At 45.5% G+C, this 12801-nt stretch overlaps 1 protein-coding gene across 5 annotated transcripts in view; it reads right to left on the reverse strand.

Annotated features, from left to right (window-relative positions):
• Positions 1 to 268: 268 nt before the first annotated feature.
• The window catches only part of PGS1 (phosphatidylglycerophosphate synthase 1), a 97790-nt gene continuing 85257 nt past the window's right edge, over positions 269 to 12801 (reverse strand). For 4 of the 5 annotated variants that reach the window (XR_014444578.1, XM_083148603.1, XM_083148601.1 and 1 more), the window contains one exon: positions 3731 to 4018. The gene's annotated coding sequence lies outside the window, so the exon portion shown is untranslated. Of the gene's footprint in view, positions 557 to 3730; positions 4019 to 12801 lie in introns of those variants that run through there. The other variant, XM_083148602.1, reaches the window with a different exon arrangement.

Below are 12801 nucleotides of genomic sequence, written 5' to 3' on the forward strand. Positions count from 1 at the left end.
GGGTTCCCAAACTCTCAAGGCGCCCATAACAGTCTAGGTTTTAAGGATATTCATGCTTGAGTACAGGTAGCTTAACTGGTACCTCAATCGGTTTGATGTAACCATCTGTGCTCAAATATGGATATCCTTAAAAACTGGAGTGTAAGGATAGCTTGAGGCCAGAGTTTGAGAACCATTGAGCAAAGTGATTTTTAGCACAATGACAGCAAAAGTCTATAGCAGGCTGGCTGGCTGGCTGGCTATACGATGCCATAGAAAAACACAAAACCAATGTTTATTGCTTTATTGCAGAATACTTCTATTTCCATATTGGTGTTAGTGAATAACTCTTTAGATTAATGTTACAGTTCTCAGGAGATCAGGAGGACCTTTCCCAGGAAATCTTGCATTGGCACAGAGGAAGAAGCCTAGACCCACAATGTATCTTCTTACTCAGGAGAGAGATCTTGAACATGAGGAGATGGGAAATAACCTTACGAAAACATATCTCAGGGAATGTCTGCATATCCAGTGCATATTTGTTACTGCTGCATTCTGCCCCACTTGCAAACGTAGCCTGAAAAACAATTCCATTTCCTTCCCAGCATGCACGCATATTGAAAGTCACTTTTATATGCGTGCACCTTCCATAACTTTCGATGGTCGCGACCACCATAAAATGCGTGAGGTTACCATTGCCCTACGAATGTTTATGTTAAACATCCATTTGCAGCCTGTGCGGGCGAACACATGCTGCAAGGAGGGGGGGGGGGGGCGGGCGGCCTTGCATTCGCAGGTGGGGTTTGGTGGATTTGCAGCCTTGCGAATCAACCAGAATAGACTCCACAGTGCATTGAGTAAACATTGGGCAGGAGGTAATGGTGTCCGAGTCCAGCAGCTGTGCGAGATGCCGAACAAATACTCAGATTTTTTTTATATACCCCTTTAAAAAAGGCTGAGTTGGTTGGCACGGTATTACATCCCAATCATTGAATGAATCGGACATTGCATGAAATGCAGGACTAGACCCCTTGACTTTACACAGATGTGCAGCCAATGTGATATAGCAGAAAATACAATGCAATGCATTTGCAGCAATTCAATATCAGTGCCCTACAGGCTTGGGTCATCTAAACGTGTATATTCAATACAGTACATTGAATATACACGTTTAGATGACCCAAGCCTGTAGGGCACTGATATTTAATTGCGGCAAATGCATTATCTTCCAATTTATGGGACAATGCTGATGTTTACCACATCCTCAGATTACCAAATATTTTACCATTTGAAATACTAAAACCATGTAAGAAGAAGGTGGCTACCTCTCACCTACACGCGGAGCATGGAAGATTTGTTGCCAAAAGTAATGTTCAAGGGAAAATAAACAAAAAACCTGTTTTACCTGTAATGTTGCAATGATAATTTACAAGAAGCTCCATTTAGAAGGAGTGTGTTTAGGCCATTACGGTCACTGTTATTATGATGAGTATTTATAACTCCTGTCACCTAACCTGTTATACCATATAGTAATAATGTGATCTGCATTGCTAAAACATCAGAGAAGCTTGCAGATGCGTCCAAGTTGAAGGCTATTACAGTGTATTACAAGCTACAAACTGTACAAGTGCTAATACATTGCAAGAATTGAACAGAAAACTACAGTAAGTGCCTGTGAACTAGCAAATAGGGGTCTAGTTAAAGTTAGCCAATAAAAGGAATTCTCTGATTGAATCTTGGTGCAAAATTTGCACTAAATCAACATAAAGCCTTAAGACATGGGTCCTCAAACTGCGGCCCTCCAGATGTTGTGAAACTACAAATCCCAGCATGCCTTGCCACAGTTTTGCTATAAGGGAGTATTAAAACTGTGGCAAGACATGCTGGGATTTGTAGTTTCACAACATCTGGAGGGCCGCAGTTTGAGGACCCATGCCTTAAGATGTAAAGAACCACTGATCAGATTGGTCACACACATGTGAATTCAGATCAAATTCAGCTATTTGCTCTCAAGTGAAGCAGACGGATCCCATACATTTATATTAGCCCTCAACTAAAGTAGATTATTCAAACAATATTTTATAAGCTCGTTGCTACATTTAAAAAACAATTTGTGCTTCCTATGTGAATTTATAAGAATTTACATAGGATTCAATACAAAATTTATAAATACAGTGGTGTTAATACTCCAAACACAGAAAGCTGTAATAGGTTTCCAAAAACTTTGAGGGTCCTACATTTCCATACCCATCAAATTAGTACAGAGGCATTAACAGGTTTGAACTTTGTTACATATAGAAGTGTGTCTGACACCACCAGCTTACTGCATATACTCCAATTACTTATCTGCTATGATTAGAGATGTGTGGGATCGGTTTCACGGGGATGGGTCACTAGGTCAACCAAATGAAGTTGGACATACATTGGGTCGACCACTGAAGGTCGACAGACAAAAGGTTGACATGCCTACGGTCGAAAGGATCATAAGTACGACACATGCATTAGGTCGACAGTCAAAAGGTTGACATGGGTTTTCCCTTTTTTTAGTTCCAAATGTCAACACAGTCGACATGGGCATCGTATCGGTGTACCGCGTGTGCTCGCTAAGCTTGGCAGACTATTCTATTCTCCCTCCACACCCTAGTGGATGGTATGGCATGAAATACCACCTGTTGGCACGTCGGCTCAAACAAAAAGTGAAAAACCCATGTCAACCTTTTGACTGTAGACCTTGCCAATGTCGATCTTCTGACCCTGTCGACCTTACACCCTTGTACAAATTAATTGAAACAAGAGATTTTTGTTTTTTGACACTCAATCTCTTTCCCTCTTCCGAAAAATAATAATTTGACTTCTGAATTTATTTTATGGATGCTTTTGGAAGTGATGGCTTGAATATGGATTTGAGATAAATTAGAATACAAGTTAGCTCAATTACAGTGTGCAGGCGACTTCTTGCAGTTGGACGGAGGACTAGGCGGCCAGTGAAAAAGCAGCTGCTCACTAAACCTATGAAAGAAAAGAGTTACAAAGGGGAACAGAAATATAAAAACTGGACAAAGGAACACTGGCGGAAGGTTATTTATCTTCAGCGATGAAAGCCATTTCTTTGTACAGGGACAGATAAGTCAACATGTTCAAAGGTCAACTAGGGAGAAGATCAGGGATTGTCACATTGATCAGTGTGTGAAACAGCCAGAAATGAAAATGTTTTGGGGATGCCTCCGCTACTACGATGTTGGGAGCTGAAGCCAGTTGATGGTATGATGCGCTCAGCCCAGTACATCGATATTCTTCAGAGCAAAGTGTTCCAGATTTGGGAAAAACACTTCCAGATGGATCAGGCATCTTCCAACAGGATTTCGCCCGATGCCACACATCCAAAATGGTCAAGAATTTCATGAAAATGTTTTGGGGATTGCACTCTTCTAGGCGTAGAATGTAGACATTAAAAATCTGAATTTAGTTACAAGTGTGCCTAAGTCAGGGGTTCCCAAACTCTCAAGGCACCCATAACAGTCTAGGTTTTAAGGATATGCATGCTTGAGTACAGGTAGCTTAACTGGTACCTCAATCGGTTTGATGTAACCATCTGTGCTCAAATATGGATATCCTTAAAAACTGGAGTGTAAGGGTAGCTTGAGGCCAGAGTTTGAGAACCATTGAGCAAAGTGATTTTTAGCACAATGACAGCAAAAGTCTATAGCAGGCTGGCTGGCTGGCTATACGATGCCATAGAAAAACACAAAACCAATGTTTATTGCTTTATTGCAGAATACTTCTATTTTCATATTGGTGTTAGTGAATAACTCTTTAGATTAATGTTACAGTTCTCAGGAGATCAGGAGGACCTTTCCCAGGAAATCTTGCATTGGCACAGAGGAAGAAGCCTAGACCCACAATGTATCTTCTTACTCAGGAGAGAGATCTTGAAGATGAGGAGACGGGAAATAACCTTACGAAAACATATCTCAGGGAATGTCTGCATAGCCAGTGCATATTTGTTACTGCTGCATTCTGCCCCACTTGCAAACGTAGCCTGAAAAACAAGGATGGAAATAATAGGAGACTGAAGTGGATCGGGTAATCCAAGGACCAAAGTAGTCTAGAACCTACTTGTCATCACAACTTGATTTAAGTATCATATTGGTAAGTGTGCAGTTGACACTTTAAAATGATATATTTTTTTTTTATAAATTCAATATTTTTTATTGGTTTTGCAAGAAAAGCAAAAAAAACAAAAACAAAACAATATCACAGACAGTGGCATCTTGGTACAACAATATTTGTATAGTAGAGGTATATACAGTAATCTCTGGTATGTTGCATTAGTACCTAAACATGAGTCACACATATTGACAAATGATAATATCAGGATGTATATACCCATCACCGTTCCAGGATATAAACAGATAAATAGTTCTACACATGCCCGGAGGCGCCATCCGGGCTGTCGGGAGCAGATGAGTATGGAGAGGCACAAAGACATGTTGTATATGGTTAATAATACACTGCCAGCTTGTAGAATAGAATGACTGAAAATGGAAACACCACTGTCTAAAGGAAAATAATTGTAAACCCGAAACAGCCCATAGTAATGCTAACAAAGAAAAACCCAAAAGGACCCAAATCAACCCCCCAAATAACCCCCCACCCTGTATGTCCCTCCCCCAACCTGGGAATACCTGGAGCCCTAAATCTAACATCCCCCCCCACTACCTTAAACACACTAACCTATCAGAACAATCCCACCCCCCCCATCCCAGCATATACACTATTCATAAAGGATATTTAAAACAGGATGTGCTGGGGGCTATTAGTATAGGACCTTAAAGAATGTAGAGACATACCATCTCTTTCCTTTAAATACTGTGTGACACTGCAGCACATGTAAACCAATAAACAGAATATAACAAATAGAACAATAAAGGCAGACTATTTTATATAGAGGAAATATACAGCATAGCCGATTATAGGTAAATCATGTCAGGAGAGCTCAATCAGGCCATTTCTCGGTTCCTTGGAGAAGTGTAGCAAATATATTAAAGTCAGGGGAATGACCAGAGCATAAGAACGTGACAATGCAAATAAAAGGATGTAGCAACCAGAATCTTAGCATGTCTGGCAGCCGCAATACTGGTAACCAATAAAAACCACTGCTGCTGAAAGTAGATGTAGAGATGGTATAATAGGTGACCGCTGTTGTACAGAGGGTCTCAGGGGTAAACGTGCTCACAGTTAAGTCCGGAGTATATTCGGAGAGGGCCAGCAAGGGGCCTGACGTAGGAGAGTCATCAAGAACCATTGTACTGCTATATGCAGGAGTAATCAAAGAGGATGGGGAACCTCCCAGCACCCCATCCAACAGGGACAAGAGTCTGGCGGAGGAGTCAGCTATTGCATCCAATATATGCTGGAAAGGAGAATACATGGTGCCGTATGTTGTATGCACTGAGTTATATTTAGTAGCACTGAACACAATAAAGATTGGTGGAGGCTAGCACTCCACCGGGATTGGGATAATTTCTGGAAAGTTCAGTCTCAGCACAGTGCTCACCACAGTTGGAGTGGAACAATGGATGCCCAGATGAGATAATAACCAGGGGTAATACAGCCAGACCAAATATGTCGGATCACTGCCACCTGTACTAACCGGCGAAGTGAGAGCACTGTCCAATATTAATTCCCACCGTAGGTAAGATAGTTGTATCCCAAAATCAGAAGATCCGTTGGAGGTCCGAGGCTTTAGGACTAGGAGGATATGTGCAGGCGGCCACAGTCCAGGGACCAAGCAGGCAGGACGGCACAGACACCCCCCGCGCGGACAGCGGCAGCGCGCCCTTGACGGGAGCACTTCCCGCTTACACCGCTCACTGTAACAGGGAGCAGCCGGCGCCCGTTACCAGCCCGCTGCAGCACCCAGGGATAATGCGGAGAGTACGCAGAGAGAGACACAGGACGCCAAATAGAGAATCCAAGATGGCGCCTAGCCTCAGCCGCGGCAGGGATAGCAGGCCAGGGGTCTCTACTCGTCCAAGTTATGGCGGTCAGGTGGGCATTCAGCGGTCCATCGGGATCGGGAGGTCTCCGGGGATCGAAGCAAGCAAGGTAGGAAAGCCAGAAACTCCGCAGGCAGGATAGAAGTACAGGATTTGTACGGAGCTCAGCTTCCCCACGTGCACCCGCTAGCTCAGTCAGGCCACGCCCCCTTAAAATGATATATTACATGCTTGCCTTTTTAGTAGGTGATACAGTAAGTGAACACATGTCATACAAAAAGAGATACAAGATGTAACATCCAAGTTTTATGGCGAATACAAAAAAAACACAAAGGGCATCTAATAAGGGCCCAACAAAACTGTTTAAAGAGGTTTAAAAATTTTTGGGGGGAGTGGTGAACCAGGACGTGGGGTTTAAATCCAGAAGGAAAGAGCCACGGCAGGGCAAATAATTCCATCTGCCGACCATCTTAATGATTTCTCTCCGCTTTCGAAAATAAAAACAAAGTCAGTCTAAACTGAAACGGACATTTATTTCCCTCGAGTCCGCCGAAGAGGAGGCAGGCACCGACATTGTGATGTCAGCCACCCACCCTCGGGCCCACTTGTGTTCCTAGGGGTATGACCAGTGTTTTCATGGGGACACCCATAAAATGCTGGAGCGTTCCCCTGCTCCAGCCCCATTTTATCCCCATCCCTCCCTGCACATGCGCAAATCCCCAACCATTAGGGCTGAAGCCGTATTCAGATCGCTACGAGTAATCCTGAAGTGGCCCCATTATGTGTAATGTGACTTGTAGTGCACAGAAGATGGATGTGGATGTCCTATGCCACTATCTATCTCTATAGATTTCTCTGGTCAGGAATCTCAGTGCTCGTTGACTGTTTTTCCCAGTTCCCTTTTAATCAAAAATAGAATACCGGTATCTTACGTAGCACATTGTGCAATAAGTGATGTGTGACATTTTCCGCTTACACTACATGATGCCCCATAATCCACCTACTACCACTGTCCTGTCTCACGGGGGGCAGGTGTCTAACTTAGCACCCTGTGCAATGCAATATACAAGCTTTCACTACACAATGCCACAATCCGCCTACCAAATAAGAGGTTATAAATAAGATTAAATTTCACTGTCTCAACTGCAGTACCTGTGTGGTTATATGTACGGAAGGAAGACAGGCCAGTGGCTTGTACTGTACAAACTCATGCCAATTGTCAGCTGTCAACCCTCTAAGGCAGGGATGGGGAACCTTCGGCCCTCCAGCTGTTGTTGAACTTCACATCCCAGCATGCCCTGCAACAGTATTAGCATGGTCAAATAGCAAAACTGTAGCAGGGCATGCTGGGATGTGCAGTTCAGCAACAGCAGGAGGGCTGAAGGTTCCCCATACCTGCTCTAAGGGTTGTGTTACCTGTAGAAAAAGCTAAACTGACTCTGGGATAAAGCTTAAAGAATGCAAAGAGGTGATTTTGCCCATAGCAAGCAATCATATGCTGTCTATCACTTTCTAGGATTCAACAGAAAAATAGTAGGCAGAATCTGATTGGTTGATATGGGCAACACCACCTCTTTTCATTTTAAAAGCTTTCGTAAATGTACCCCTACATATCACACTAGTAAGCCTGCTCGAAGCAAATGCTTGGAAAGCTAGTAAGGCAGCTAATTGTACATGATTGTCTCTGCGAGAGAGAGAAAGAGATGTAGTTTTACTTGCTGCCAACCGATGGCAGTGTTATATATATATATATATATATATATATATATATATATATATATATATATATATAGAGGAATGGAAGAGGCGGCACTCAAATGGGATTTTTCAAAAGTGTATTGTGGCAAAAGAAAGGACCAACGTTTCTGGGTCTTAATCACCCCTTTGTCAAGGTGCAAGTGGAGATATCCACTTGCACCTTGACAAAGGGGTGATTAAGACACCGAAACGTTGGTCCTTTCTTTTGCCACAATACACTTTTGAAAAATAAGGAATTTGGTACTTACCGATAATTCCCTTTCACCGAATCAGCAGGAGACACTGCAGTCATTACATGTGGGATAGAGTAGGTGTACTGGAGGAGTGGCACTTTAAGAAAACTTTACTGCTGCAGGCTCCTCCCTCCTCTATCCCCACCCAGACCCCAGTCTTAGAAAAACTGTGTCCGAGAGGAGAAGAGAGACCAGGGCCTGCCCGGTAGGGAACGGAGCTAAAACATAAACAGAGTTAGTAGACAATGCACATAACGTGAACATACTAACAAAACATAACACATAGGATTTTTGAAAAGATCCCTATGTACTAATAATAACTATGCAACAAACATTGCAACAATAGAAAGAACGTATCTTTCACACACACAAACCACACTAACATCATGGCAGGAGAACCAGTGCTGGGTGGGCGTGCAGTGTCTCCTGCTGATTCGGTGAAAGGGAATTATCGGTAAGTACCAAATTCCTTATTTCACCTACATGCAGCAGGAGCCACTGCAGTCATTACATGTGGGGATACATACCCAAGCTTTTAAGTCCGGGCGGGAGAGCTCTGGGGCTCCTGTAACACTGCCCTACTAAAAGCCGTAGCCGAGCTGGCGAAGGTATCAAACCGATAAAACTTTGCAAACGTGCTAGATCCCGACCAGGTAGCCGCTTTGCACACTTGTGTCAAGGAGACACCTCTCGCCATGGCCCAAGAAGTACTTACTGACCTCGTGGAGTGCGCTGACACTCCCGATGGTACCTTCTTTTGTGCATACAAGTAGGCTTCCCTAATTGTACAGCAAATCCATCTTGCCAAAGTCCTTTTTGTCGCAGGCCAACCTCTCTTAAGTGCATCGTAGAGCACAAAAAGGCTGTCAGATTTCCTTAGATGTTGGGTTCGCCTAACATAAACCTGTAAGGCTCTGACTACATCCAGAGAAGCATCTTCACCCTGAAGAACTGGTACAACAATAGGCTGGTTTACATGAAATGCAGAAACCACCTTAGGAAGGAAATTCCTGCTAGTACGTAGTTCAGCCCTGTCCCTGTAAAAGGTAAGGAAAGGAGACTTACACGATAGGGCTCCTAATTCAGAAACCCTACGTGCTGAGGCCAAAGCCAGCAGCATCACCGTCTTCCAAGTCAGAAATTTGAGATCCGAGGTGTCCAGTGGCTCAAAAACATCTGACTTCAAAAACTCTAGAACCACCACTAAATTCCATGGTTCCGTAGGAGCAGTGAACGGTGGTTGAAGTCGAAGTACTCCTTTAAAAAAGGTTTGTACCTCAGGAATCAGCGCTATCCTGCGATGGAAGAATACTGAGAGGGCTGAAACCTGGACCTTGAGAGAAGCAAGCTTCAAACCTGATGCAAGTCCCGCCTGCAGGAATTCAAGAAGTCTAGCCAGAGAAAAGATTGCCTTAGGCACCTTCCTAGCCTCGCACCAGCGGATGTATGACTTCCATATTCTATGGTAGTGAGACGCTGTTACATCCTTCCTTGCCTTAAGCATTGTAGGAATGACCGTTCCTGGTATACCTCTTCTCTTCAAAAGTTCGGCCTCAACCGCCACGCCGTCAAACGTAGACGAGGCAAGTTTTGGTAGACGAATGGACCTTGCTGCAGCAGGTCTTCTCGCAGCGGCAGGCGCCAAGGTTCCTCCACCATCAGGTCCCTGAGGTCGGAGTACCACGGACGCCTGGGCCAATCTGGAGCGATTAAGATGACTTCTGCTGCTCCCCTCTTTATCCGTTTGAGTACCTTTTGAAGTAACGGAATAGGAGGGAAGAGATATACCAGGTCGAAGTCCCAGGGAATGGAGAGGGCATCCACTGCCGCAGCCGCTGGATCCTGAGCCCTTGCACAATACTGGGGAAGTTTGTGATTCAGTCTGGATGCCATGAGATCTATCTGTGGCATCCCCCATCTCTGAACCAGCTGTTGGAAAACCTCCGGATGAAGACCCCACTCTCCCGGGTGGAGGTCCTGCCTGCTGAGGTAATCCGCCTCCCAATTTTCCACTCCTGGAATAAAGACTGCGGAGAAACCGGTGGTGTATGTTTCTGCCCAGGACAGAATCGGGCGGACTTCCCGCATGGCTGTCCTGCTCCTGGTGCCCCCTTGTCGGTTGATATAGGATACTGCCGTGATGTTGTCCGACTGTATCCTTACCGGCAAACCGACAAGAAGGGGGTGGGCCTGTGTCAGTGCCAACCTGATAGCCCGTAACTCCAAGATGTTTATGGGTAAGCGGGCTTCCTGGCTGGTCCAAAGACCCTGGAAGGTGCGACCCAGCGTGACCGCACCCCAACCCCGAAGGCTGGCATCTGTGGTCACCATAGTCCAGACCTGAGACTGGAAAGAGCGACCCTTGGTAAGGTTGGATGTATTCAGCCACCACTGAAGAGAGAGTCGAGCTTCCTTGGACAGAACAATGGTCTTGTGGATTTGAAGATGGGATCCCGACCATTGAGCTAGAAGATTGCCTTGAAAGGTCCTGGAATGAAACCTTCCGTAAGATAGGGCCTCGAAGGCTGCCACCATCAGGCCTAACAGCTTGGTGCACAAATGCACCGATACTCTGTGAGGCGTCAGGACCTGACGAACCCTCTGCTGGATGACTGTGACCTTGGATAATGGCAGAAAAACCCTTTCCTGGACAGTGTCGAACAACAGACCCAGAAACAATATCTTCTGTGTTGGTTCCAGCTGAGACTTTTTGAAATTCAGGATCCAACCATTCTGAACCAGGAAGTCGCAGGTAGTCCGGGCATCCTGTTGTAGTTTTTGTGGAGAGGATGCTTTCAGGAGAAGATCGTCCAGATAGGGCACAATCGTTATCCCCTGAATCCGAAGGGCTGATATCATGCAAGCCATAACCTTTGTGAAGGTTCTTGGAGCTGATGAAAGACCGAAAGGGAGTGCTCTGAACTGGTAATGCTGATTGCGAATCGCAAACCTGAGGAACCGATGGTGTGGTTCCCAGATCGGAATATGCAAATAGGCATCCTTTATGTCCAGTGATAAGAGAAACTCCCTTGGCTCCAGGCTTGCAATGACTGACCTTATAGATTCCATCTTGAACCTGTGGTACACGATGTAATCGTTGAGGTGCTTCAGATTGAGAATGGGCCTTACCGAACCGTCCGGCTTCGGTACTAGAAAAAGACTTGAGTAATAACCCAGCTTTTCCTGAGCTTTGGGGACAGGTATAATGACCCCTGCTTGTAAAAAACTTTGAATGGAGTTGACCAAAGCTGCTTGTGTTGTTACTAAAGCAGGTAGGCCTGTTGTAAAAAACCTGTTCGGCGGAGCCTGAACAAACTCCAGTTTGTACCCGTGTTCCACAATCTGAAGCACCCAACTGTCTCGACAGTGAGACCTCCAGACGTTCTCGAAGAGGGATAACCTTGCGCCCACCTTGGGATCCCCCAAATGGGCGGGAAGCCCGTCATGCCACAGGTTTGTCTGCAACCTTGGTTTCTGCACGACGGGTAGAGGTAACTGCGGTTGTGGCTCCTCTGCCACCTCTGCCTCTGCGTCCTCGAAAGGACGAAAAACCTCCCCTGGCACGTCCTCTGAATGAGGCGCCCCCTCTAAAAGCCCGAAAGGACGGTGTAAATTGTCTCTTCGGTGGGGGAGTGGCCGAAGGGAGGAAGGTAGACTTACCTCCGGTAGCTTGAGCAATGAGCTTGTCAAGCTCAGGCCCAAACAACATATCTCCCGCATAAGGCAAAGCTTCTACTGCCTTTTTTATGTCGGCCTCCGCCTGCCAAGATCTTAACCAGATAGTACGTCTGGCCAATACCGCTGAAGCTGAGATTTTAGCACCCAACTCAGCTACATCTGAAGCAGCTTCTCCTGTATAGACAGCTGCATCTTTAATATACAGAGCCAGCTGTAGCAGTTCGTCACGGGGCCTACCGCTCTGTAAACCCAACGCAAGCTCTTCAGACCATTTCTCCATGGCCTTACTGACCCAGGCTGAAGCTAAGGCTGGTCTGAGTAAGACCCCTGCCGTGGTATAAATAGTTTTTACCGTTGTCTCAAGACGGCGGTCAGGGGCCTCCTTTAGAGCCACTGCCGCCGGAACTGGAAGCGTGGTCCGCTTGGAGAGCCTGGACAGCGAGACATCAGCTGGAGGCGGAGTCTCCCATTTTTCTCTAGATTCTTGAGAAAAAGGGTAAAGTAACTTCATGCGCCTAGACAATTGGAATTTTCTGTCTGGCGTTTTCCATACATTTAGGAGAGGTCTGTCTAATTCAGCCGAATCAGGGAAGGTAACCTGCTGTTTTTGTGTCCGCCCAAATAAGGACAAAGGAACCGGAGTATCGTCCTCAACCAAATTAAGTGTGGTGCGAACAGCCTGAATCAGGCCCTCTACCCCCTGAGGATCATCACGCTGTAGCGCCTCATCCTGAATGAATTCAGGTTCATCTACCTGAAGCAAATCCACATCGTCCTCCCCATCAGTATCATTATCATCCTGTAATAGACCTATGGGAGATCTGGGACGCTTTTGTGAAGGCCGTGAAGGCCCAGCTACAGGGATGGACCCAGAGGCCACAGATTGCATAAGCGTCTTAACCCAGGCTGGTTCAGTAGAACCCATAATGGACAGGTGAGCATGAAATCTCTCCCTGTCCTTCCTGGAAGCAGCTAATTCTGCAGCCAATCCAGCCAACACATTCTGTAGTAAAGGCTCAGAAGATTCTGACTGAGAAGACTGTGTCTGAGGTTCCACTTCCTGTGTGTGCTCTGCCTTATAGCAAGATTCACACAATGAAACACCCTTTATATGCTGGGTGAACTGCTCCTTACAGGTTTTACATGTAAAAACC

Source organism: Crinia signifera, chromosome 6 (genome assembly GCF_055691185.1).
Source record: "Crinia signifera chromosome 6, ASM5569118v1, whole genome shotgun sequence".
Taxonomy (NCBI): Eukaryota; Metazoa; Chordata; class Amphibia; order Anura; family Myobatrachidae; genus Crinia; species Crinia signifera.